A 24829-nucleotide genomic window follows, 5' to 3' on the forward strand; every position below is an offset into this window, starting at 1 on the left:
TACTAAAGAGAAAGTATGAAATCATTTAAAGGTAAAACAATGTTTCAAATTTCAGTATAAAATTATTCTGTTGAATATTAAAAACTTGTAATTTAAAAATAACTTATAAATTATTAAAATAACTAAATACTTAATGTGGTAAAGTATTTTACAATAAATAAATACTAAAGAGAAAGTATGAAAACATTTAAAGATGAAACAATGTTTCAAATTTCAGTACAAAATTATTCTGTTGAACATTAAAAACTTGTAATTTGAAAATAACTTATAAATTATTAAAATAACTAAATACTTAATGTGGTAAAGTATTTTTCAATAAATAAATACTAAAGAGGAAGTATGAAAACATTTAAAGGTGAAACAATGTTTCAAATTTCAGTACAAAATTATTCTGTTGAACATTAAAAACTTGTAATTTGAAAATAACTTATAAATTATTAAAATAATTAAATACTTAATGTGGTAAAGTATTTTTCAATAAATAAATACTAAAGAAGAAGTATGAAAACATTTAAAGGTGAAACAATATTTCAAATTTCAGTACAAAATTATTCTGTTGAACGTTAAAAACTTGTATTTTGAAAATAACTTATAAACTATTAAAATAACTAAATTCTTAATGTGGTAAAGTATTTTACAATAAATAAATACTAAAGAGGAAGTATGAAAACATTTAAAGGTGAAATAATGTTTCAAATTTCAGTACAAAATTATTCTGTTGTACATTAAAAACTTGTATTTTGAAAATAACTTATAAACTATTAAAATAACTAAATACTTAAAGTGGTAAAGTATTTTACAATAAATAAACACCAAAGAGAAAGTATGAAAACATTTAAAGGTGAAACAATGTTTTAATTTTCAGTATAAAATTATAATGTTGAACATTAAAAACTTGTATTTTGATCAATTAAAAAGATAAATGCGTTACGAAAACATTAAAATAAATTATTAAAAGTGAATAACACAAACATATTTTTAACCTAACCCCTAAATAAAGTCAAGAGTATTTTGTAATTGTTAAAATTTGATAACTAATACCAAAATCCGTAAGATTTCAAAATTCGTTTGTTGCAAAATTTTTCCTTTATGCTTTCACGTGAATAATCACGTGCTTATCACAAGAGTGTTTTAGTTGTTTTAAGGTTTAATCAACACCAATGTTTGCCTTAGGATTGAACGTTGTAAATTTTTAATCATCAGGTTAATACATGAAAAAAATAGGTCTGGGTGGGCACCTCGAGTCACCGAAAAGGACGTGCAGCTACAAGTTTGCACCAACCGTCAGACAACAAAACGTAAACCATTAAACATAAAATTGACAGGGCAGATAGATGGGACTGTGGTATCGTGTGTCGGTAGGTAGATGGATGAGTCAGACGCCCGGCCTGGCAAAAGTAACCTCGACACGTTGGCGCGTGTGATACCAGGATGTCGGTCGTGTGATACGTAGTTTCGTCCGCCGACAGCGTCACGTTTATTGCTGGAAATCCTGACAAACATATTTCATAACCGCTTTTTTTCTCTCTCTCTCAACGCTGTTCCCATTGTGTCGCCGCATAATCCGATGCCAAACTATTTTAAAAGTGTACAATGCGATTTGTTTATCACCAATTTTATTTTAACTCAATTTAATGGAAACAATTAATGTAGGCAAAGTGTTTACGCGTGTTTTAATTAAGTTAGGAAATGACGAAAACATGAAAATGATGATTATATGTTGTCTTTAATGCACACATAATTATTATAATTATTTTGTTTTACTTTCCCTTTTACTTCAGTTTCCGTGTTGGTTTTAATGGCAAAATGTCATACTCATTCATTATAATTTTGTTGTAAATATCAATTGATTTTAAGTCACCAACAATTTTATCTTACTTTGTCGGTTGGTGATTGGTGACGGATGATTGGTGATTGGTGATTGGTGACAGAAATATATGTTGTGGTTGGTGATTGGTGATAGTTGATTAATGATTGGTGATTTACTGTTAACATGTGACATTTAATGGTTGTAGTACTTAACTTTACCACTGTCTAACACCACGAATTATCAAATCGGTGTCAATTAATTGATGACTGACGATTGACGATTTAATAAATATGTACTACATGACAATTAAAGACGTTATAAAAATTGTGTTAATATTTTAAAGCCGTCCATTGTCCGGCACAAAGCCGCTAGTGAATAAGACAAACAAATTCCATCCATTTTAGCGCTGTGTGGTGCTCTCACGACGAATTATCGAGACGTCGTCAATTAATGCTAATTTATTAGCCGATAATGACGTCTAATTAATTTGTATTTGATTCGAGCATATTTCGTAGCCTACCAAATACGTAAACAATTACACATAAAACACATAACCGTCTATATGGTAGCGGGCAAAAAGTTGCCTGACAAACTGTAAAGTCCGAAGTGTCCAACGGACTTCGCATTTCCTTTCCTTATCGAGCCACTTTTACGGAGCTGAATTAGGCAGCCGTATTTAGATGGAGTTATTATTGTCGCGATGAATTTTCAAGAAATCGCTAACCGTGTGGTATAAATGAAATTCTTACAAGTTTTCACTTTTTGCTGACGCCGTAAAGGCTTCATAGGTGGTTAAAAAAGTTATTCCGTGGTTATTTATCAAAACAAATAAACGTATAATATTTATTAAGGCTATTATTTTGTTTATGAAGCTTTATAAGTATTAAAATATTTGTTTTGTTGGTAATCAAAGACTCACAGTTTATGTTGGTGTGCAATTAGTGCTTAGTACTTCATGGTTGGTGATTGATGATTGATTATTGATGCTTGATGATTGATTTTTGATGTTCGATGGTTAATACTTGATGAATGCTTTTGATGTTTTATAATTTATATCTGATTATTGATGTTTAATAACTAAAACTTCATTATTAATGCTTGATGATAGATAGTTAAAGCTTTAAGTGCTTTAAATGTTATCAAATAGTTAATTTTCAAAACAAACTGTAAGATAAATGTTAAAAATTATTAAAAACATTTGTTTTCTTGGTAATCGAAGACTCACAGATTATGTTACTGTGCAATTAGTGCTTAGTACTTCATAGCTGGTGATTGATGATTAATTATTGATGCTTGATGATTGAATTTTGATGTTCGATGGGTAATACTTGATGAATGCTTTTGATGTTTTATAAATTATGTCTGATTATTGATGTTTGATGACTAAAACTTCATTATTAATGCTTGATGATAGATATTAATGCTTTAAATGCTTTAAATGTTATCAAATAGTTAATTTTCAAAACAAACTGTAAGAAAAATGTTAAAAATTATTAAAAATATTTGTTTTCTTGGTATTCAAAGACTCACAGTTTATGTTGCTGTGCAATTGGTGCTTGGTACTTCATGGTTGATGATTGATGATTGATTATTGATGCTTGATGATTGATTTTTGATGTTCGATGGTTAATACTTGATGAATGCTTTTGATGTTTTATAATTTATATCTGATTATTGATGTTTAATAACTAAAACTTCATTATTAATGCTTGATGATAGATAGTTAAAGCTTTAAGTGCTTTAAATGTTATCAAATAGTTAATTTTCAAAACAAACTGTAAGATAAATGTTAAAAATTATTAAAAACATTTGTTTTCTTGGTAATCGAAGACTCACAGATTATGTTACTGTGCAATTAGTGCTTAGTACTTCATAGCTGGTGATTGATGATTAATTATTGATGCTTGATGATTGAATTTTGATGTTCGATGGGTAATACTTGATGAATGCTTTTGATGTTTTATAAATTATGTCTGATTATTGATGTTTGATGACTAAAACTTCATTATTAATGCTTGATGATAGATATTAATGCTTTAAATGCTTTAAATGTTATCAAATAGTTAATTTTCAAAACAAACTGTAAGAAAAATGTTAAAAATTATTAAAAATATTTGTTTTCTTGGTAATCAAAGACTCACAGTTTATGTTGCTGTGCAATTGGTGCTTGGTACTTCATGGTTGATGATTGATGATTGATTTTTGATGTTCGATGGTTAATACTTGATGAATGCTTTTGATGTTTTATAAATTATGTCTGATTATTGATGACTAAAACTTCATTATTAATGCTTGATGATAGATAGTTAATGCTTTAAATACATTAAACGTTATCAAATGGTTAATTTTCAAAACAATCTGTAAGAAAAATGTTAAAAATTATTAAAATTATTTGTTTTCTTGGTAATCGAAGACTCACAGTTTATGTTGCTGTGCAATTGGTGCTTGGTACTTCATGGTTGATGATTGATGATTGATTATTGATGCTTGATGATTGATTTTTGATGTTCGATGGTTAATACTTGATGAATGCTTTTGATGTTTTATAAATTATGTCTGATTATTGATGTTTGATGACTAAAACTTCATTATTAATGCTTGATGATAGATAGTTAAAGCTTTAAGTGCTTTAAATGTTATCAAATAGTTAATTTTCAAAACAAACTGTAAGAAAAATGTTAAAAATTATTAAAAACATTTGTTTTATTGGTAATCGAAGACTCACAGTTTATGTTGCTGTGCAATTGGTGCTTGGTACTTCATGGTTGATGATTGATGATTGATTATTGATGCTTGATGATTGATTTTTGATGTTCGATGGTTAATACTTGATGAATGCTTTTGATGTTTTATAATTTATATCTAATTATTGATGTTTAATAACTAAAACTTCATTATTAATGCTTGATGATAGATAGTTAAAGCTTTAAGTGCTTTAAATGTTATCAAATAGTTCATTTTCAAAACAAACTGTAAGAAAAATGTTAAAAATTATTAAAAACATTTGTTTTCTTGGTAATCGAAGACTCACAGAATATGTTACTGTGCAATTGGTGCTTAGTACTTCATAGCTGATGATTGATGATTAATTATTGATGCTTGATGATTGATTTTTGATGTTCGATGGTTAATACTTGATGAATGCTTTTGATGTTTTATAAATTATGTCTGATTATTGATGTTTGATGACTAAAACTTCATTATTAATGCTTGGTGATAGATAGTTAATGCTTTAAAAGCTTGAAATGTTATCAAATAGTTAATTTTCAAAACAAACCCTAAGAAAAATGTTAAAAATTATTAAAAATATTTGTTTTCTTGGTAATCAAAGACTCACAGTTTATGTTGCTGTGCAATTGGTGCTTGGTACTTCATGGTTGATGATTGATGATTGATTATTGATGCTTAATGATTGATTTTTGATGTTCGATGCTTAATACTTGATGAATGCTTTTGATGTTTTATAAATTATGTCTGATTATTGATGACTAAAACTTCATTATTAATGCTTGATGATAGATAGTTAATGCTTTAAATACATTAAACGTTATCAAATGGTTAATTTTCAAAACAATCTGTAAGAAAAATGTTAAAAATTATTAAAATTATTTGTTTTCTTGGTAATCGAAGACTCACAGTTTATGTTGCTGTGCAATTGGTGCTTAGTACTTCATGGTTGATGATTGATGATTGATTATTGATGCTTGATGATTGATTTTTGATGTTCGATGGTTAATACTTGATGAATGCTTTTGATGCTTTGTAAATTATGTCTGATTATTGATGTTTGATGACTAAAATTTCATTATTAATGCTTGATGATAGATAGTTAATGCTTTAAATACATTAAACGTTATCAAATAGTTAATTTTCAAAACAAACCCTAAGAAAAATGTTAAAAATTATTAAAAATATTTGTTTTCTTGGTAATCAAAGACTCACAGTTTATGTTGCTGTGCAATTGGTGCTTGGTACTTCATGGTTGATGATTGATGATTGATTATTGATGCTTGATGATTGATTTTTGATGTTCGATGGTTAATACTTGATGAATGCTTTTGATGTTTTATAATTTATATCTAATTATTGATGTTTAATAACTAAAACTTCATTATTAATGCTTGATGATAGATAGTTAAAGCTTTAAGTGCTTTAAATGTTATCAAATAGTTCATTTTCAAAACAAACTGTAAGAAAAATGTTAAAAATTATTAAAAACATTTGTTTTCTTGGTAATCGAAGACTCACAGATTATGTTACTGTGCAATTGGTGCTTAGTACTTCATAGCTGATGATTGATGATTAATTATTGATGCTTGATGATTGATTTTTGATGTTCGATGGTTAATACTTGATAAATGCTTTTGATGTTTTATAAATTATGTTTGATTATTGATGTTTGATGACTAAAACTTCATTATTAATGCTTGATGATAGATAGTTAATGCTTTAAATACATTAAACGTTATCAAATAGTTAATTTTCAAAACAAACTGTAAGAAAAATGTTAAAAATTATTAAAAATATTTGTTTTCTTGGTAATCGAAGACTCACAGTTTATGTTACTGTGCAATTGGTGCTTAGTACTTCATGGTTGATGATTGATGTTTGATTATTGATGCTTGATGCTTGATTTATGATGCTCCATAGTTAATGCTTGATGAATGCTGTTGATACTTGATAAATTATTGAAGTTTGATGACTGAAACTTCGTTATTGATACAAAAATCCAGTTACTTCATGGTTGATGATTGATTATTCATTTTTAATATTTGATGGTTGATGCTTGATAAGTGCTAAAAGCATTTGTAAATTGATATATGTAAATCTTATTTGCTTTACGGGAGAATTTACGAAACTAATAAGGAAAAGTTCTACAGACAATTCCGAGATCTGCGTATTTACACTGAGTAAACCGTTTTCGAAGCAGTAAAACACACGGTTAGTCCACGTATTTGTGTAATTACCGCACGTGGCACATTTAGGATTATCGTCTCAATTAAACTTTCTGTCCGCAATAATTAGTGAAAAGTGCCACTTGAAATGGTTTACAATTGCCAAGTGAAAGAAAAATAAAAACACCATCGGGCCCACCGAATGGTTTTCTCTTTTTGCGTTGCCTCACAGATGCGCCAGTCGATATTAATAAATTAAAAGCAATTAATTGCTCGCCAAGTGTGTGAGCAATAATAAATGTTTATTGAATTTATCCACGCTAGCTTGCGCTTTATAATTTGGAACTTAATAACGTAATATACGACGTGCACATGTGGGATAATGATGAAGCTCCGTGGGGCTAATTACGTGTGTGCTAAAATATCGACCAGCGCATCCATAAATAAGTTGAAATGTATAATAAAGCATTGTACGATTTCTTTCCTTTGATTATTGTAATAAATAACGATGGTGATTGTTTAACTCGTCCGCCGCGGCCGCATTTGCAACCGCATTTATTCCGAATGTTGATTACAAAAATGTTTATATCCAGTTTAACCTTCGAATGTAAATAATAATAAAAAACGCATGACTTAACGAATGCCGACTTGTTTAGATTATGTCGACACACGATTGACGCACTACCAATGGTCGCACGTCGTACGCAGTGTTTTCGGGCCTCCGGATGTTTTACAAAACAAACGACGGCGGCAAAAATGTGTGCTATGATAATGTGCCTAGGGTAATTAACATTTCACTTTTTTATGATTAGAGCCTCATTTATTATTCATGGGCATTTGCTTAAAGCAATAGTACTCGAAGTACTGCTCTTTCCTTAATTGATGTTTTCAAGAAAAGTGTTTTTAAGTATTATTTCGTTCAATAAAATAAAATTTTTATTAAATACCGCAGTACCCAATAGTACCAAATCAACTATCTTGACTAACTAGACCAATTAACTCAATTAATCAAACTGTTGGAGGAAACAAGACAGAGGGAAAGTGGTTAAGGGATAACCCACAAAACAATATGGTTTTAGGATTAAAAATAAAACAAATTATACAGGAATACTATACAAGGATATATGAATAATTATGTACAAAGTCACGGTACAGTAGTACCAATTAAAAAAAAATATATTGAAATAAGATGAGAATGAAGAATTGCAGCATGAAAGAATTAAATTAATGGTACTGGTGAACAGTACAAATAGTAAAATAGAAGTGAAAAAAAATGGGGAAGCTTTATCTACATAAATATGTGATAACTGACCAAAATACTCAAGAAAATATAGTCCTGAGTCCAGATTCTGGAAAACAGCAGGAAATGCTTGAAAACCTTTATCACAGAAATATTAATACAGTATTTACAGTATATGATAATTGGTCTGAGTTGAAGACAATACCAAAAGTGTTAAATTTTGAAAGGGCATCAGGAAATGCTTAAAATCCTTTATCATAGAAATATTAACACAGTACTTAAAATAAATGTACACAAATATATACTAATTTTTCTGAGTTGAAGAGAATATCAAAAGTGACAGATTCTGGAAGGCAGCAGGAAGTGCCAGATAACCTTTATTAGTAAAAATATTAGCTCAGTATCTAAAACAAATAAAGAAGCTTTATCTACACAAATATATGATAATCGGTCTGAGTTGAAGACAATATTAAAAGTGTTAGATTCTGAAAGGCAGCAGGAAAAGGTTAAAAACCTTTATCACAGAAATATTAACACAGTATTTAAAACAAAAGTACACAAATATATGATAATTCTTCTGAGTTGAAGAGAATATCAGAAGTGCCAGATTCTGGAAGGTAGCAGGAAGTACCTGTTAACCTTTATTAGCAGAAATAAAACAAACTAAAAAGCTTTATCTACACAAATATATGATAATTGTCCTAAGTTGAAGGCAATATCAAAAGTGTTAGATTCTGAAGGGCAGCAGGAAATGCTTGAAAACCTTTATGACAGAAATTTTAGTACAGTATTAAAAACAAAAGTACACAAATATATGATAATTCTTCTGAGTTGAAGAGAATATCAAAAGTGCCAGATTCTGGAAGGCAGCAGGAATTGCCTGTTAACCTTTATTAGCAGAAATATTAATTCAGTATCTAAAACAAATAAAGAAGCTTTATCTACAAAAATATATGATAATTGTCCTGAGTTGAAGACAATATCAAAAGTGTTAGATTCTGAAGGGCAGCAGGAAATGCTTGAAAACCTTTATGACAGAAATATTAACACAGTATTAAAAACAAAAGTACACAAATATATAATAATTCTTCTGAGTTGAAGAGAATATCAAAAGTGCCAGATTCTGGAAGGCAGCAGGAATTGCCAGATAACCTTTACTAGCAGAAATATTAACCCAGTATCTAATAAAGAAGCTTTATCTGAACAAATATATGATAATTGTCCTGAGTTGAAGACAATATCAAAATTGTTAGATTCTTAAGGGCAGCAGGAAATGCTTGAAAACCTTTATCACAGAAATATTAACACAGTATTAAAAACAAAAGTACACAAATATATAATAATTCTTCTGAGTTGAAGAGAATATCAAAAGTGCCAGATTCTGGAAGGCAGCAGGAAATGCCTGATAACCTTTACTAGCAGAAATATTAACCCAGTATCTAATAAAGAAGCTTTATCTGAACAAATATATGATAATTGTCCTGAGTTGAAGACAATATCAAAATTGTTAGATTCTTAAGGGCAGCAGGAAATGCTTGAAAACCTTTATCACAGAAATATTAACACAGTATTAAAAACAAAAGTACACAAATATATAATAATTCTTCTGAGTTGAAGAGAATATCAAAAGTGCCAGATTCTGGAAGGCAGCAGGAAATGCCTGATAACCTTTACTAGCAGAAATATTAACCCAGTATCTAATAAAGAAGCTTTATCTGAACAAATATATGATAATTGTCCTGAGTTGAAGACAATATCAAAATTGTTAGATTCTTAAGGGCAGCAGGAAATGCTTGAAAACCTTTATCACAGAAATATTAACACAGTATTAAAAACAAAAGTACACAAATATATAATAATTCTTCTGAGTTGAAGAGAATATCAAAAGTGCCAGATTCTGGAAGGCAGCAGGAAATGCCTGATAACCTTTACTAGCAGAAATATTAACCCAGTATCTAATAAAGAAGCTTTATCTGAACAAATATATGATAATTGTCCTGAGTTGAAGACAATATCAAAATTGTTAGATTCTTAAGGGCAGCAGGAAATGCTTGAAAACCTTTATCACAGAAATATTAACACAGTATTAAAAACAAAAGTACACAAATATATAATAATTCTTCTGAGTTGAAGAGAATATCAAAAGTGCCAGATTTTGGAAGGCAGCAGGAAATGCCTGATAACCTTTACTAGCAGAAATATTAACCCAGTATCTAATAAAGAAGCTTTATCTGAACAAATATATGATAATTGTCCTGAGTTGAAGACAATATCAAAATTGTTAGATTCTTAAGGGCAGCAGGAAATGCTTGAAAACCTTTATCACAGAAATATTAACACAGTATTAAAAACAAAAGTACACAAATATATAATAATTCTTCTGAGTTGAAGAGAATATCAAAAGTGCCAGATTCTGGAAGGCAGCAGGAAATGCCTGATAACCTTTACTAGCAGAAATATTAACCCAGTATCTAATAAAGAAGCTTTATCTGAACAAATATATGATAATTGTCCTGAGTTGAAGACAATATCAAAATTATTAGATTCTTAAGGGCAGCAGGAAATGCTTGAAAACCTTATCACAGAAATATTAACACAGTATTTGAAACAAAAGTACACAAATATATAATAATTCTTCTGAGTTGAAGAGAATATCAAAAGTACCAGATTCTGGAAGGCAGCAGGAAGTGCCTGATAACCTTTATTAGCAGAAATATTAACTCAGTATCTAAAACAAATAAAGAAGCTTTATCTACACAAATATATAATAATTGTTCTGAGTTGAAGGCAATATCATAAGTGTTAGATTCTGAAGGGCAGCAGGAGATGCTTGAAAACCTTTATCACAGAAATATTAACACAGTTTTTAAAACAAAATACACAAATATATAGTAACTCTTCTGAGTTGAAGAGAAGATCAAAAGTGTCAGATTCTGGATGGACAAGAAAGTTCTTCCCAATGTCAAAAAGTGCTTAGTTAAGGCAAACTATTCCTGTTAAGTTCTGTTAATTACTCTTCAAATTATTGTTAACCTTAAGGATAAGATTGCCTGATCATTGTCAGAAGCGGAACACTTTTTGCCAATAGTGGAATTCAGCCAAAACAAGATAAGTCCTTTATAAAACCTTGGTGGATTAATGACATTGGTTTTTTTTTGTTGTTCCCATCGATGCCTTTTGAAAAACTGCACGAGATTGTTATTGTCATTGAGCCGCGGTGCGCCTCTTTTTGCCGTGCAGACCCGAAAACCGGTCAATTATTCAATTAAATGGGCTGGTGTGTTTTCACTGAGTGAGCCTCCTAATTGTCCGTGTTCGACCCCCACACCATGATTCCTGCCCGCGCTAAGTAGCATTATTGCGTTACATCGTGCTAGTGACACGGCAACGGAAGAGTTGCCTTAAAACAATTGACTGACTCACGGTTTGTGCACAGTATTTAAACAGTCCGCCCAATTTTTCCAGGCCAACAATGGCACCGCATAAATTTCATTTCGCCGTCTAGATAAATAATCTTGCTGCTGGGATATGTCACGAGCTTTAATGGAATTCCTTGTTGTGGTCGGTTCGTGTTTCGTCATGCATTGTTTTGTCTGGAGGAGTTTTGTATCAGTGCACGTGGTACATTGACATTGCATTATTGTTTTCGATTGCGTTCTGCCACTTTCGTTTTCAAAGATCATTCGAGGTCGTCACTTCCAATGACATACACCAACTAAAATAACTTAAAAACTTTATTTACTCTAGTAGGTGGTTTGTTTAGCAATAAAAGAACTGCCCAGACAAACCAGCAAATCAGTAGGAGGCATTTAATGATGGGAAGATGCCTTCATGAATTTGAAGCAGCACAAAAGCATGGAAGCGCAGTTCAAACGAGTTGTAAAGCGTGTACGGTCATTCATCACTTAATAAATAATAAATAAATCAAAACACAATGCACGAACGCCGAAATGGTAGTGTTTAGTCTGACTCACCGTTCATTAAATTATTACTGAGGTTATAACATCAACAGGGGAAAAATCTACCAAACTTACATACTAACAGCTTTAAATTCTAGTTAGATTTTTGTTTGGGCCTCGTTTCTTGACCGTTCCATATAAGGCAGCCTATTAAGTATTTTTCGATGACCGGTTTTGGTCAAGGGTTCCATAATGCAGTAGCGGACGAGGATACTCATTCATTGTCGGCAAATGGAGGAAAAAAAATTATAATTATGACCGTGAAGCCGTCTTCATCGGGCCGATTAATTTGAAAAATTGCTTTTCTATTATTAAAACAAGTGTTACACTCCTCAAATTAGGAGGGGTTTCAGGACCGGTCAAGATAAATATACTTGTTCCATTTCAGAATCTAAGTGTAGGTAACTCATGAAAAGCGAGATTGTCATTAATATCAATTTTAAATTTAAATAATTAATTAATTAGTTGTTTTATTTATGTTATTATACTTGATTCCTTTTTTTGTCCACTAATATAATTATTAGTGTAGATAATTCATGATGATGAAGGAGGTTGTCATTAATATAAACTTTTAATTAAATTAATTCATCAGTTTAGTTGTTTTATTTATGTTATTAATTTTTGTCGCGTAGTATACGTAGCGTAGTATATACTTTTTTGTCCACTATTGTAATTGTAAGCGACCCCCCCCTCCCAGACGCGTCATTGAAGCGTCGACCACGTCTAGATTGTCATCAAAAGTTAGGTTAAAACATAAAACTTGTCATATTAGTGAAATAAGTTAGAATTTAACTTGGAATTGATAATAACAGTGACACTAAGTATATTAAGTGTTTAGTTTTGTGTTGTGAACGACGCAGACAACTGAATAAGTAGTTTGTATGTTTATAAATTTGTGACGTGTCATCCAATAAAACTACAGTGGACCTAATAATGAAAGAACTACGACAAAACGCCAAATGCCAAATATACAAAAAGCTATTTCCAGACGGGTGAGCGACCCACAGATAATAAAACGTCATAATCTAACCTGATCTACAATGATGAGCCCCACAATGCGGGTGACGAAGAAGAAGAAGACTAACCTGATTTAACCTCTCTATCGACACGTGGGAAAAGGTAAACAACATTGACAATTTTGAATAAAAAAACAACTTGTAAATCTAGAATTGTAGGAAATTAAGAAAAAACACAATAGATATATGAACAATCAATTTTCGAACTAAGAATTAATTAATTTTGAAGAAAGAACTAGAAGCATAACCTTAAAATCAACTGGCTAAGAATAAATGTACTCAACTATTCCAGACGAAAAATTAGATACATGTATCAAAACTAAAGACAAATCAAACAGAAGTTTTAGCTAGATTAAATTCACTGATAATTCAGCTGCCAACCTCAGTGAACTGAGTAGCTGGGGCGCAGCTGGACTTAGTAGGTGGCCAGCATGAAGAAACCAAATATTTACTAAGAAGAAATTGGAAACAATGCAGAATTTAAAGAACATGGAGTCTGAAGAAATTGAAAAACTAAACAAAATATATATTAATTATATAAATATATAGAATTGATAATAAAATGCTCATCAGAGCATACATACTATCAGAATATGAACTAATAAAGAGAAGTACAAATGAGAAAATTTCACCAACATCATCCATCATTTTCAATAGTTTTAAAAAGAAGCTGATGTAAAATAAACGTGTTCTCTTTGTTTTAATCATTATTCCCTTTCCCAGAATTGAATAATTGGATTTCTTTTTCCATTTTACAGGTTCTAAGTATTTGTAGTTTTCACTTAAGATTAGGCAGATATGGTGGCAGATTGGTTGTTTTCCTTCTATATTATTTTTGTGACCATTTTGAGAACCCTAATTTATTTAGTGTGTTCAATGGTGTTTAAGATTTCGCCATAACATCCAACTATAAGTATGTCTAGGTGATTATTCAGTTCAGTTACTGGGTTACCATAACTGATAACTTCTTCTTGACTAGGGAGTTCGTAGCATATATGGTTCTTTTTAACTTTTCTTGACTTTCATAGTTTTGAAGGATATTGGTATGGAGAACTGTAGGTTGGAAACTTTATCTTCTCCTTTTCTTTTACTACTATTTTACCGTAGTGCATGTTTTTTCCCATTCCTCTTCTATTTTGTTCCATTGGACCTGTTCGACGTGGTGTATCGCTCTTTGATACATCTTTTTGTAATCATTTTGTCTGTCTGGTTGTTGGTAGGTATAATATATTTTTCTAGTATTCAATACAAGTTAGTGATGGAATTTCTCCATCCTTTGTCTTTTAGAATATTGTAGTCTTCTTTTGGTTTTTTGCATCTCACGGTGTGACTTAAGATATATTCCTTTTTTGATGATCTGCTTTTCTGTTTCATGTTCTATTGATTTTAGTTCCAGTCTTGTAGGTCTGTAAGTCTTTCAGTCAGTTGAACTCTTTCTTTCTTCTTATTTATTATTTTCTTCAATAGCACCGCAGCTGTTGAGTAGCTGCTCCTGTTAAATTTGATATGTAATCAATTTATGGGAAAACTGGATATAAACACGACATCTGTAAGCTCCGATATGGTCTAGTGGCTAGGATACCTGGCTTTCACCCAGGAGGCTCGGGTTCGATTCCCGGTATCGGAAAAACTTTTTAAATTTTTAAAAACAAATATTTTTCTCTTTAATTTATTACTAAATTATAGAAACAATATTATCACAGTTTTTTCTTCTTTAAAATATTGTCGACGTGGATATTGTTACTGATTCTGTCCATCGGGCATTCTGAGAATCCTATTTTCTTATATTTCCTGGAATAGCATCCACCCAGTGTAATAGACATAATCTTCGACTATCTAAGTATAAAGAATTATAAACTAGGAATTTTATCTTCTTCCTCTCACCGCCCTTTTTTGATATGTTTTCATGTAGACATTTGGGAAGTATTAATAGCTATATTTTTTTATTATTTCCTTGTATTCAATTCAATTCAATTGAATGTCTTAATCCTCCTATTTGTTGTCTCAGGTTTTTACTTGATATGTATCCTCTCTTCCAATAGTTTTTTATTAAAATTTCCACCTTATATGTTTTGTTTTTTCTCTGAGTTTCTTTTGTAGGTCTTTCAGTCAGTTGAATTCCTTTTCTTTCTCCCTATTTACTATTTTCTTTAATAGCACCGCAGCTGCTGAGCAGTTTCTGTTGTTAAATTTTATATATAATCAATTTATGGGAAAACTGGAGAAAAATATTATATAGTCTACTTTATTTACATATATAATATACATTTCAACATTACATTATATACTGTTAGTTTCACAGGTACATAAAATTATCACAGTTTTTTTATCCACGTCTCGCTCCTCTTGCTCTTCTTGGCATTGAAGTTTCTTCAATTACCTTTCGGGTATTTTGATACCCGTTTTCATTTCGTCCCTTCTGAGTGCGTCCCTGAAGCTGTCTGATCCAGATCTGCGGTAATTTTCCCTTGCCATTGTCGCTACCACCTTATATGTTTTGTTTCCTCTGTAGGTCTCTCAATCAGTTGAACTCTGGGTCATAAAACACTGGCTGTGTAAAGTATTTGGGACCTTTCTTACCAAGGAACGTCAACTTTGCTTGCATATCCGCTACGTCCTCGTCAAAGTTTTCCAGGGTGTAATTTACTGGCATTATTTCATCAGGATTCACTAGAATTGGATTGTTTGGGGCATCTCTCCAAATAGCACCTGGTATTGGATTCCGACGATAGAATCTACGTCGATACTCGTCTGGTGTGTTCCTATTACTCAACCGTTCGACAACTTCTCTAAGGTTGGACAGTCTAATGTTCTCGGACTGTGGTACCATTCTGCCATGACGATCATTCGCGTCAATTGCCATTCTTGGGACATACAATTTGTCTCCAACTTTCAACTTGCCAACAGACTTCAACACGTGCGTTATCTGATCTGGAAGGACAGTAACTCCTTTCACTGATGAGATGAGACTCTCATCTCTAATCAATCTTGCGTAGTCATCTTCGTTATTTAAAATTGTTGTTATACTTCTTTCACACATCTTGACCTTCACTTCAAACACCGCAAGTACTATGCGATACATTTGATATACGGTGTGGTACATTGTTAAATTCATAAAGTACGTAGAATATATGAGCTGTTCCAAATCCCATCGCTCTTGTTGTTACGGTCAGTGTGAATGCCTTCAACGTGTTTACTGCTTCTAAGCGCTCCATTGCTGATTGTCCAGACTTAACACCTGGGAAGAGAGATTTCTGCATCATCTCATTCAAATCTTTCATCGTTTCAGCATTCCGAGCTTGTCTGGGGCTTACAACTCTTCGTTCTTGGCATCCTTTGCAGGAGGGCGCTCCTCGCCTCGCTCCTCTTGCTCTTCTTGGCATTGAAGTTTCTTCTTCAATTACCTTTCGGGTATTTTGATACCCGTTTTCATTTCGTCCCTTCTGAGTGCGTCCCTGAAGCTGTCTGATCCAGATTTGCGGTAATTATCTCTTGCCATTGTCGCTACCACCTTATATGTTTTGTTTCCTCTGTAGGTCTTTCAATCAGTTGAACTCTTTTTCTTTCTCCCTATTTATTATTTTCTTCAATAGCACCTGTTGAGCAGCTTCTGTTGTTAAATTTGATATATAATCAATTTATGGGAAAACTGGGAAAAAACACTTTATCTATAAGCTCCGATATGGTCTACTTTATTTACATATATATAACATACATTTCAATATTACATTATATAATGTCATTTTACAGGTAAATAAAATTATCACAGTTCACAATTGTTGGTTTATTTATGACTAGGTTCAGTTATTGCACACCATTATCACAATAGTTATCACAGTTTTTCCGTCTGAGTATGATGGTTGACGTTGAAACAGCTACCGAGTAGCTGATCTTGACCATCATGTGTTCTGTAGCCTTTTCTGAGATTCCCAGTCTTTTTAGAAGTCCAAGCAATGTTTTAAACTCACTGGTGTTTAGGATTTCTCCATAGCATCCAACTACAAGTATGCCTAGGTGTACAGGACAGTTATGGATGTTTTCCAGTTCGGTAACTAGGTTAACGTCTCTGGTGATTTCCTTGTAGTTGTTGTATTCCACCTTCATCAGTGAGTTCACAGCATATCTCGTTCTTTTTAGTCTTTCCTGATATTCATAGTTTTGCAGATGTGCCACATATATTTCCAATATTATAATCTCATTTGGGTTCGTAAGTTTTATTACGATGTCTGGTTTATAATGTATCTATATATATATGTCTTTTTAAAATTTTAAAAATAAATATTTTTCTCTTTAATTTATTACTAAGTTATAGAAACAATATTATTACAGTTTTTTCTTCTTTAAAATATTGTCGACGTGGATATTGTTACGGAGTAACTCATTTTGTCCATCAGGCATTCTGTCTTATTTTCTTCTATTTCTTGGAATAGCACCCACTCAGTGTAGGCATAATCTTCAACTATCCAAGTATGAAGAATTATAAACTGGGAATTTTATCTTCTTCCTTTCACCGCCCTTTTTTGATATGTTTTCTTGTAAATATTTGGGAAGTATTAATAGCTATATTTTTCTATTATTTCCTTGTATTCAATTCAATTGAATGTCTTAATCCTCTTATTTGTTGTCTCAGGTTTTTACTTGATAAATGTCCTCTCTTCCAATAGTTTTTTATTAAAATTTCTACCTTATATGTTTTGTTTCTTCTCTGAGTTTCTTTTGTAGGTCTTTCAGTCAGTTGAACTCTTTTTCTCTCTCCCTGTTGAATATTTTCTTCAATAGCACCGTAGCTGTTGAGCAGCTTCTGTTGTTAAATTGATATATAATCAATTTATAAGAAAACTGGAGATAAACACTTCTTCTATAAGCTCCGATATGGTCTAGTGGCTAGGATACCTGGCTTTCACCCAGGAGGCTCGGGTTCGATTCCCGGTATCGGAAACTTTTTAAAACTGAATATTTTTGCTTCATATGAAACAATATATTATCACATTAATTATCAGTTTTTTCTTCTACGAAATTTTGTTAGGGAGTTACTGATTTTGTCCATCAGGTATTCATATTTTCTTCAATTTCCTGGAATAGCCCCCAGTGCAGGTAGTTGTTGTTATGATGATTGATGTAATAGGCATAATCAACTATCCAAATATGAAAAATTATAAGCTGGGCATTTTATCTTCTTCCCCTTAGTGCCCTTCTGTTTGTTTCCATTGGGCATGTATTGCGTTTTGAAACATTTTTTGTGTTTTATAATTTTTTTAGACACCACAAATTATGGCTATATTAACTTAACTAAAATTACGTGGAATTTAGAAGAAAATTAGATAATATAAGAAGAATATAATTTATAAGCTCCGATATGGTCTAGTGGCTAGGATACCTGGCTCTCACCCAGGAGGCTCGGGTTCGATTCCCGGTATCGGAAAACTTTTTTCTCAATAAGAAATATGTATTAAAACAAATATAATTTGATAAAAATTTATTTAAGTTATGGGGCAAGTAATAAAATATATAAATAAATACTACGTGGTTTATAATTTATTATAGTCATTCGTTGTCACGTTTTTATTTTATTATAAATAAATACTTGTGGGTTTAACGTAAACACGAATTTCGTCCAACCTTCGAACTACGCATATCCTGTCATTAATACGTGGCCACAACGAATTCGGCTGTACCTCATAAATAACGAAAACCGTAAGTGCCCCGTGCAGAGGTAGTGTCCTTATTCCGTCGTCGTACGTGGGAAACAACATTAGCGAATGTAGGAAGACTAAAAACCGCAAATAACGCACGCATGACCTCTGATAAACGGAGGTGGAATCCCTTGTTTCTGAAAATCAGTCACCACAGGAACAGATAAAGGCGACAAACGGACAGTGGGAAGTGCGATTAAATATCAGCGGTCGTAGGAAGGCGACAATTTTGCCACACGACCGTTACCAGGTCCCTCGTTCCAAGTAAACCGTCTCCGGAGACGAAAACACTTGCACAGATAATCCCTTGACAATTGCCACCTATGGAGACGACGTTCATAAATATGACAGTGGTTGTCTAGGCGCCACGTGCTTTTCGTGTTTGGAAGGCAAACACCCGAAAATTTGCACGCAGAGTTGTTGTGCAAAGTTTGCCCTCACCGTTTCCTGTTATAAATCATTGTTATTATTTATGGAGATGTACGCAAGGTCACGTTTGTTTGTAAATAGTTTAAACAAAGCCGCATCTCCGAATAGTTGGGAGCCAATTTTCGTTGGATGTGTGAGCAGTCCCCACGAAAAATTCCCATCGCGGCCCCGGCCCTCCTACGGGCCACCTAAATCCAAACCAATTTTCCAAATTATATTCACATAAATTAACATATTTTGCAAACGGCGTATCACGTCGAGATCGGACCCCCAATCCGTCCCACCAGCGTCTGCCTCCAGTGATTGCCGATATCATTATCCTTTTCTTCATGCAAATTGTAATTTTGCTTTCCTCCACGCATTTGCATATATGTGTGCCGTGTCCAATTTCTGATACCACACTCTTGGTTTCGTTCGACCACGCTCGCACATGGTGCGGAAAAATGGGGTTATTCACTGAAACCAAATGCTCTCAATTGGGAATAAATTAACGTACTTGTTACATATGTATAAGTTTCTTCGTGATGCCACCTTGGATGATCTTCAACATACGTTTTTGTCTTGTTTTTCCAAACTGAAGATTAATTAATACTAAATTTAATCAAAACTACCAATATTTTATTGATTGTAATTTTAGATTTATGTATCTCCCAAGAAAATTAAAAATAAATAAAATAAATAATAAAAATACGTGTTTAATTTATTCTAAAACCTAAAAAAAATAACTTTTTTGTTAAATAAATATATATAAAAGTATTTCTTTCTTTCATAATTATTATTTTTATACACCCTAAATTAAGAAATAAGATAAAATCATAAAATTTGAATTTTTTTTAAAAGTTTAAAATTGAATTTATTTTTTATTTTATTTTATTTTAAAAATGAAATAAAAACAAATCACATGTTTAATTTTTTCTAAAAACGTAAGAAAAACAAATTTTATGTTAAATAAATGTATAAAAAAAGAAAAAAAAATCAAAAAAATATGGAGAATTACATCTTCATTAATATTCTTACATTTCCACTATTTTTTTTCTTTCTTCTTCAGTATATGACAATTATTAATTATTTTTTTTAATATAATTATAATTTCAGACACATCAAATTGAACAATACAATAAAATCACTAAATTTGGAAAAAGTTTTTTAAAAATTATGCTTTGAATTCATTTTATTTAACTGTTAATGTTTTATTTGTACTAATTTTTGATATTTTCCATCTTAAAAATGGAATAAAAACAAATCACATGTTTAATTTTTTCTAAAAACGTAAGAAAAACAAATTTTATGTTAAATAAATGCATAAAAAAAGAAAAAAAAATATCAAAAAAATATGGAGACTTACATCTTCATTAATATTCTTACATTTCCACTATTTTTTTTTCTTTCTTCTTCAGTATATGACAATTATTAATTATTTTTTTTATATAATTATAATTTCAGACACATCAAATTGAACAATGCAATAAAATCACTAAATTTGGAAAAAGTTTTTTAAACATTATGTTTTGAATTCATTTTATTTAACTGTTAATGATTTATTTGTACTAATTTTAGATATTTTCCGTCTTAAAAATGAAATAAAAACAAATCACATGTTTAATTTTTTCTAAAAACGTAAGAAAAACAAATTTTATGTTAAATAAATGCATAAAAATATCAAAAAAATATGGAGACTTACATCTTCATTAATATTCTTACATTTCCACTATTTTTTTTCTTTCTTCTTCAGTATATGACAATTATTAATTATTTTTTTTATATAATTATAATTTCAGACACATCAAATTGAACAATGCAATAAAATCACTAAATTTGGAAAAAGTTTTTTAAATATTATGTTTTGAATTCATTTTATTTAACTGTTAATGATTTATTTGTACTAATTTTTGATATTTTCCATCTTAAAAATGGAATAAAAACAAATCACATGTTTAATTTTTTCCTATAACGTAAGAAAAACAAATTTTATGTTAAATAAATGTATAAAAAAAGAAAAAAAAATCAAAAAAATATGGAGAATTACATCTTCATTAATATTCTTACATTTCCACTATTTTTTTTCTTTCTTCTTCAGTATATGACAATTATTAATTATTTTTTTTATATAATTATAATTTCAGACACATCAAATTGAACAATACAATAAAATCACTAAATTTGGAAAAAGTTTTTTAAAAATTATGCTTTGAATGCATTTTATTTAACTGTTAATGATTTATTTGTACTAATTTTTGATATTTTCCATCTTAAAAATGAAATAAAAACAAATCACATGTTTAATTTTTTCCTATAACGTAAGAAAAACAAATTTTATGTTAAATAAATGCATAAAAAAAGAAAAAAAATATCAAGAAAATGTGGACACTTACATCTTCATTAATATTCTTACATTTCCATGATTTTTTTCTTTCTTCTTCAGTATATGACAATTATTAATTATTTTTTTTATATAATTATAATTTCAGACACATCAAATTGAACAATGCAATAAAATCACTAAATTTGGAAAAAGTTTTTTAAACATTATGTTTTGAATTCATTTTATTTAACTATTTTACTTATTACTTTATTTGTGTTAATTTTCGATACAAAAAAAAAAACACCAAAATTTAAATATTTTTAAATTTCCATTATTAAAATATTATTTTTATGAACACTAATTAAGTGAAACAAAATCACAGACATGAAAAAATTGAATATTTGGGCGGAGTAACTTAAGAAATCAGTTTGTGTTAACACATCAATTAAACCAGTCAATTAACAAACATATTTTGGTGCTTTCGCGGATGTTTCGTTTTGAGAAAGGTCACGACAAATGACCGAGACGTCAATAAATTGTGTAAAGAGACGCGCAGACTTGCCCGAGAATAAACCTTCTAAAAATAAACAGCATGTTTTTCAATTTAATAAATATCAAAGACAAAAATAAAATTTAATATGTAATTAATAATTTTTTTCTGGGAATTGTTACGTACGAATTTTCTAAATTAGTCGTCGTTAATTAACATAAATACGCCGTATAAAATTAGCATAAATCAAAAGTTGGCGGATCTTCAATCAATATTGATTTTATGTCCGTCACCCACGCGTCAGTCATTTGAATTTTCGTTAATCTTTGGGGGCACACAAAGCAACAGGTAATATGTAAATTTTATTTTAATTATCATGTTTAGTTAAGACTGCTTTAATACTAATAAGGATTTAGCCGCTAAAATCTTATAGTTATGGTAATTTTGAAAGTACACACCAATAAACACCTCTTTTCATTACTCCTCCTTTTAAACTCTTTAACATTTTAGGTTACCAATAAAGGATTAACCATAAATACAACTCCATTGTCAATGACGAATAAATTACTATTACGGGATATTTTTATTGTTTTACTGGTTACTTCCAGTGGCAAAAAATCCAGACAATAATTTATGTTTGTTTATAAAACATTTAAATGTTTACATGTTTATGCAAAGTTGCATAAGAAAATAACTTTAAATTATGTCGAATTCCAAACATATTTGACAAAGGTACGACAACAAACAAATAAGTGATTTAAAAGTAAAAGTAAGTTTTTTTAACCCATTAAGATGCTAAAAATTACACTTGTTTTTTAATAAAAAAGGGAACAAAAAACTTTACACGTGCTAATAACATTAGGTGCACAACATAACATGTTATTTTTTTAATTGATGTTTGTTTTGAAGATTTTAACCTGTATAAATTAAACATGACTCATTCAATTCACATTTTTTCTACTTTTTAAGTTAATTTGTGTTGATTTAATATTAGAAGAACATCAATACTTAACTTAAGACATGCTTTACTTAACTTAAGCACATACTTTACTTAACTTAAGCACGTTTCAGGTAATTGTTGTTGTTTAAAATTAAGGAAGAACACAATTACTTAACTTAAGATATGCTTTCTTAACCTAAGCACATAGTTTACTTAAGTTAAGCAAGTTTAAGTTAAGCCCAACTAAGGAGCAGGCACTGAAGTAATTTCAGGCACGAAAGTGGCAACTACAAGACGTAGTTTATGTGCAGTAAGTGTAGTTAGTGGTGCAATTTAAAAAGTGGTTAGCCGTCAACATATCATAAATTGGTGTACGTGATTTGTCTGCACAGCGACCGATTAAGAACATATTATTTAGGAATTAATTTGTCACGATCACGTAAAGGAAACAGCTCGGGCGTTATTGTATAACGAATGGCATTTGTTGCCGGTGGTCAGTCCAAGAAAAATAGATTGTGTTTCTCATCCCACACAGGACGTACGGTTGATGGTTCTTCGTATAAGATCTCACACCATGCATAATGGCGGCGTTTAAAAATGATGCTGTTGTCGGGTCAATGTTTCAGGAGCTCCGGGACATCTGGGTTTCTTTTCGATTTTATCAATGGAGGCCTTCGAAAAAATTAATTCAATTCGTTCATTCATTCGTACGTTCCGACAAAGTTTTCAAGTGTTTTCCCTCAATTTTTCTAACTTATTTCCATGGCAATTGAATTTTGGTGAAAATGTTCACCTTGTTCATAATATTTTTGGTAATTTCCTCTATTTTTTATTAAATTATACAGAAAACAGATGTACTGTCCTGTAATAACATCCTAGCATGCCTCTTTCCAATATTTCTGATGACTTATTTCCATGGTATTTGAATTTTGGTGAAAATGATCAACTTGTTCATCATTTTTTTAATAGTTTGCCCTATTTTTCATTAAATTACAGAAGGAATATGTGTATTGTCCTGTAATAAACTCGTAGCATGTCCATTTTCCAACATTTCTGATAGTTTATTTCCATGGCAATTGAATTTTGGTGAAAATATCCACGTTGTTCATTCTTTTTTGGTAATTTGCTCCATTTTTTATTAAATTATACAGAAAACAGATGTACTGTCCTGTAATAACTTCCTACCATGTCTCTTTCTAATATTTCTGTTGGCTTATTTCCATGGTATTTGAATTTTGGTGAAAATAATCAACTTGTTTATCATTTTTTAATAGTTTGTCCTATTTTTCATTAAATTACAGAAGGAATATGTGTATTGTCCTGTAATAACATCGTAGCATGCCATCTTTCCAACATATCTGATAGTTTATTTCCATGGCAATTGAATTTTGGTGAAAATATCCACGTTGTTCATCCTTTTTTGGTAATTTGCTCCATTTTTTATTAAATTATACAGAAAACAGATGTACTGTCCTGTAATAACATCCTAGCATGCCTCTTTCCAATATTTCTGATGGCTTATTTCCATGGTATTTGAATTTTGGTGAAAATGATCAACTTGTTCATCATTTTTTTAATAGTTTGCCCTATTTTTCATTAAATTACAGAAGGAATATGTGTATTGTCCTGTAATAAACTCGTAGCATGTCCATTTTCCAACATTTCTGATAGTTTATTTCCATGGCAATAGAATTTTGGTGAAAATGTTCACCTTATTCATAATATTTTTGGTAATTTGCTTTATTTTTTATTAAATTATTCAGAAAACAGATGAACTGTCCTGTAAAAACCTCATATCATGCCCCTTTTCCAATATTTCTAATGGATTATTTCCATGGCAATAGAATTTTGGTGAAACTGTTCACCTTGTTCATCATTTTTTGGTAACACATTACCGCAGTTTCCGAGTAATACCCTTCAAATGAACAGTCGGTGATCATTAAGCGAAACTGACAAAAACCATACCGCAAAAAACAAATGTACCAATTGACACGGTCGTTTTTGGTGGACCACCGGCGGTCGGTACCCGACGGGGACCATGAAAACGACATTAGC

At 30.7% G+C, this 24829-nt stretch overlaps 2 long non-coding RNA genes and 3 other non-coding genes across 5 annotated transcripts; 4 read left to right on the forward strand and 1 right to left on the reverse strand.

The window, feature by feature from the left end:
* Positions 1-2938: 2938 nt before the first annotated feature.
* On the reverse strand, positions 2939-4459 carry LOC126265622 (uncharacterized). The gene is made up of 4 exons (XR_007548125.1): positions 4230-4459; positions 3647-3890; positions 3036-3279; positions 2939-2974 (listed from the first exon to the last, which is right to left on the reverse strand). It is a non-coding gene; the product is annotated as an uncharacterized LOC126265622 (long non-coding RNA).
* An 8162-nt stretch (positions 4460-12621) lies between these two features.
* LOC126265655 (uncharacterized) lies at positions 12622-16975 on the forward strand. Its single transcript, XR_007548152.1, has 2 exons — positions 12622-13023; positions 13072-16975. It is a non-coding gene; the product is annotated as an uncharacterized LOC126265655 (long non-coding RNA).
* Trnae-uuc (transfer RNA glutamic acid (anticodon UUC)) lies at positions 14476-14547 on the forward strand. The gene has a single exon. It is a non-coding gene; the product is annotated as a tRNA-Glu (tRNA).
* Positions 16976-17786: 811 nt separating the features above from the next.
* Positions 17787-17858, forward strand: Trnae-uuc (transfer RNA glutamic acid (anticodon UUC)). Its single transcript has one exon. It is a non-coding gene; the product is annotated as a tRNA-Glu (tRNA).
* Positions 17859-18270: 412 nt separating this feature from the next.
* On the forward strand, positions 18271-18342 carry Trnae-cuc (transfer RNA glutamic acid (anticodon CUC)). Its single transcript has one exon. It is a non-coding gene; the product is annotated as a tRNA-Glu (tRNA).
* Positions 18343-24829: the final 6487 nt, after the last annotated feature.

The sequence above is a fragment of the Aethina tumida genome, chromosome 5, assembly GCF_024364675.1.
Source record: "Aethina tumida isolate Nest 87 chromosome 5, icAetTumi1.1, whole genome shotgun sequence".
Lineage (NCBI taxonomy): Eukaryota > Metazoa > Arthropoda > Insecta > Coleoptera > Nitidulidae > Aethina > Aethina tumida.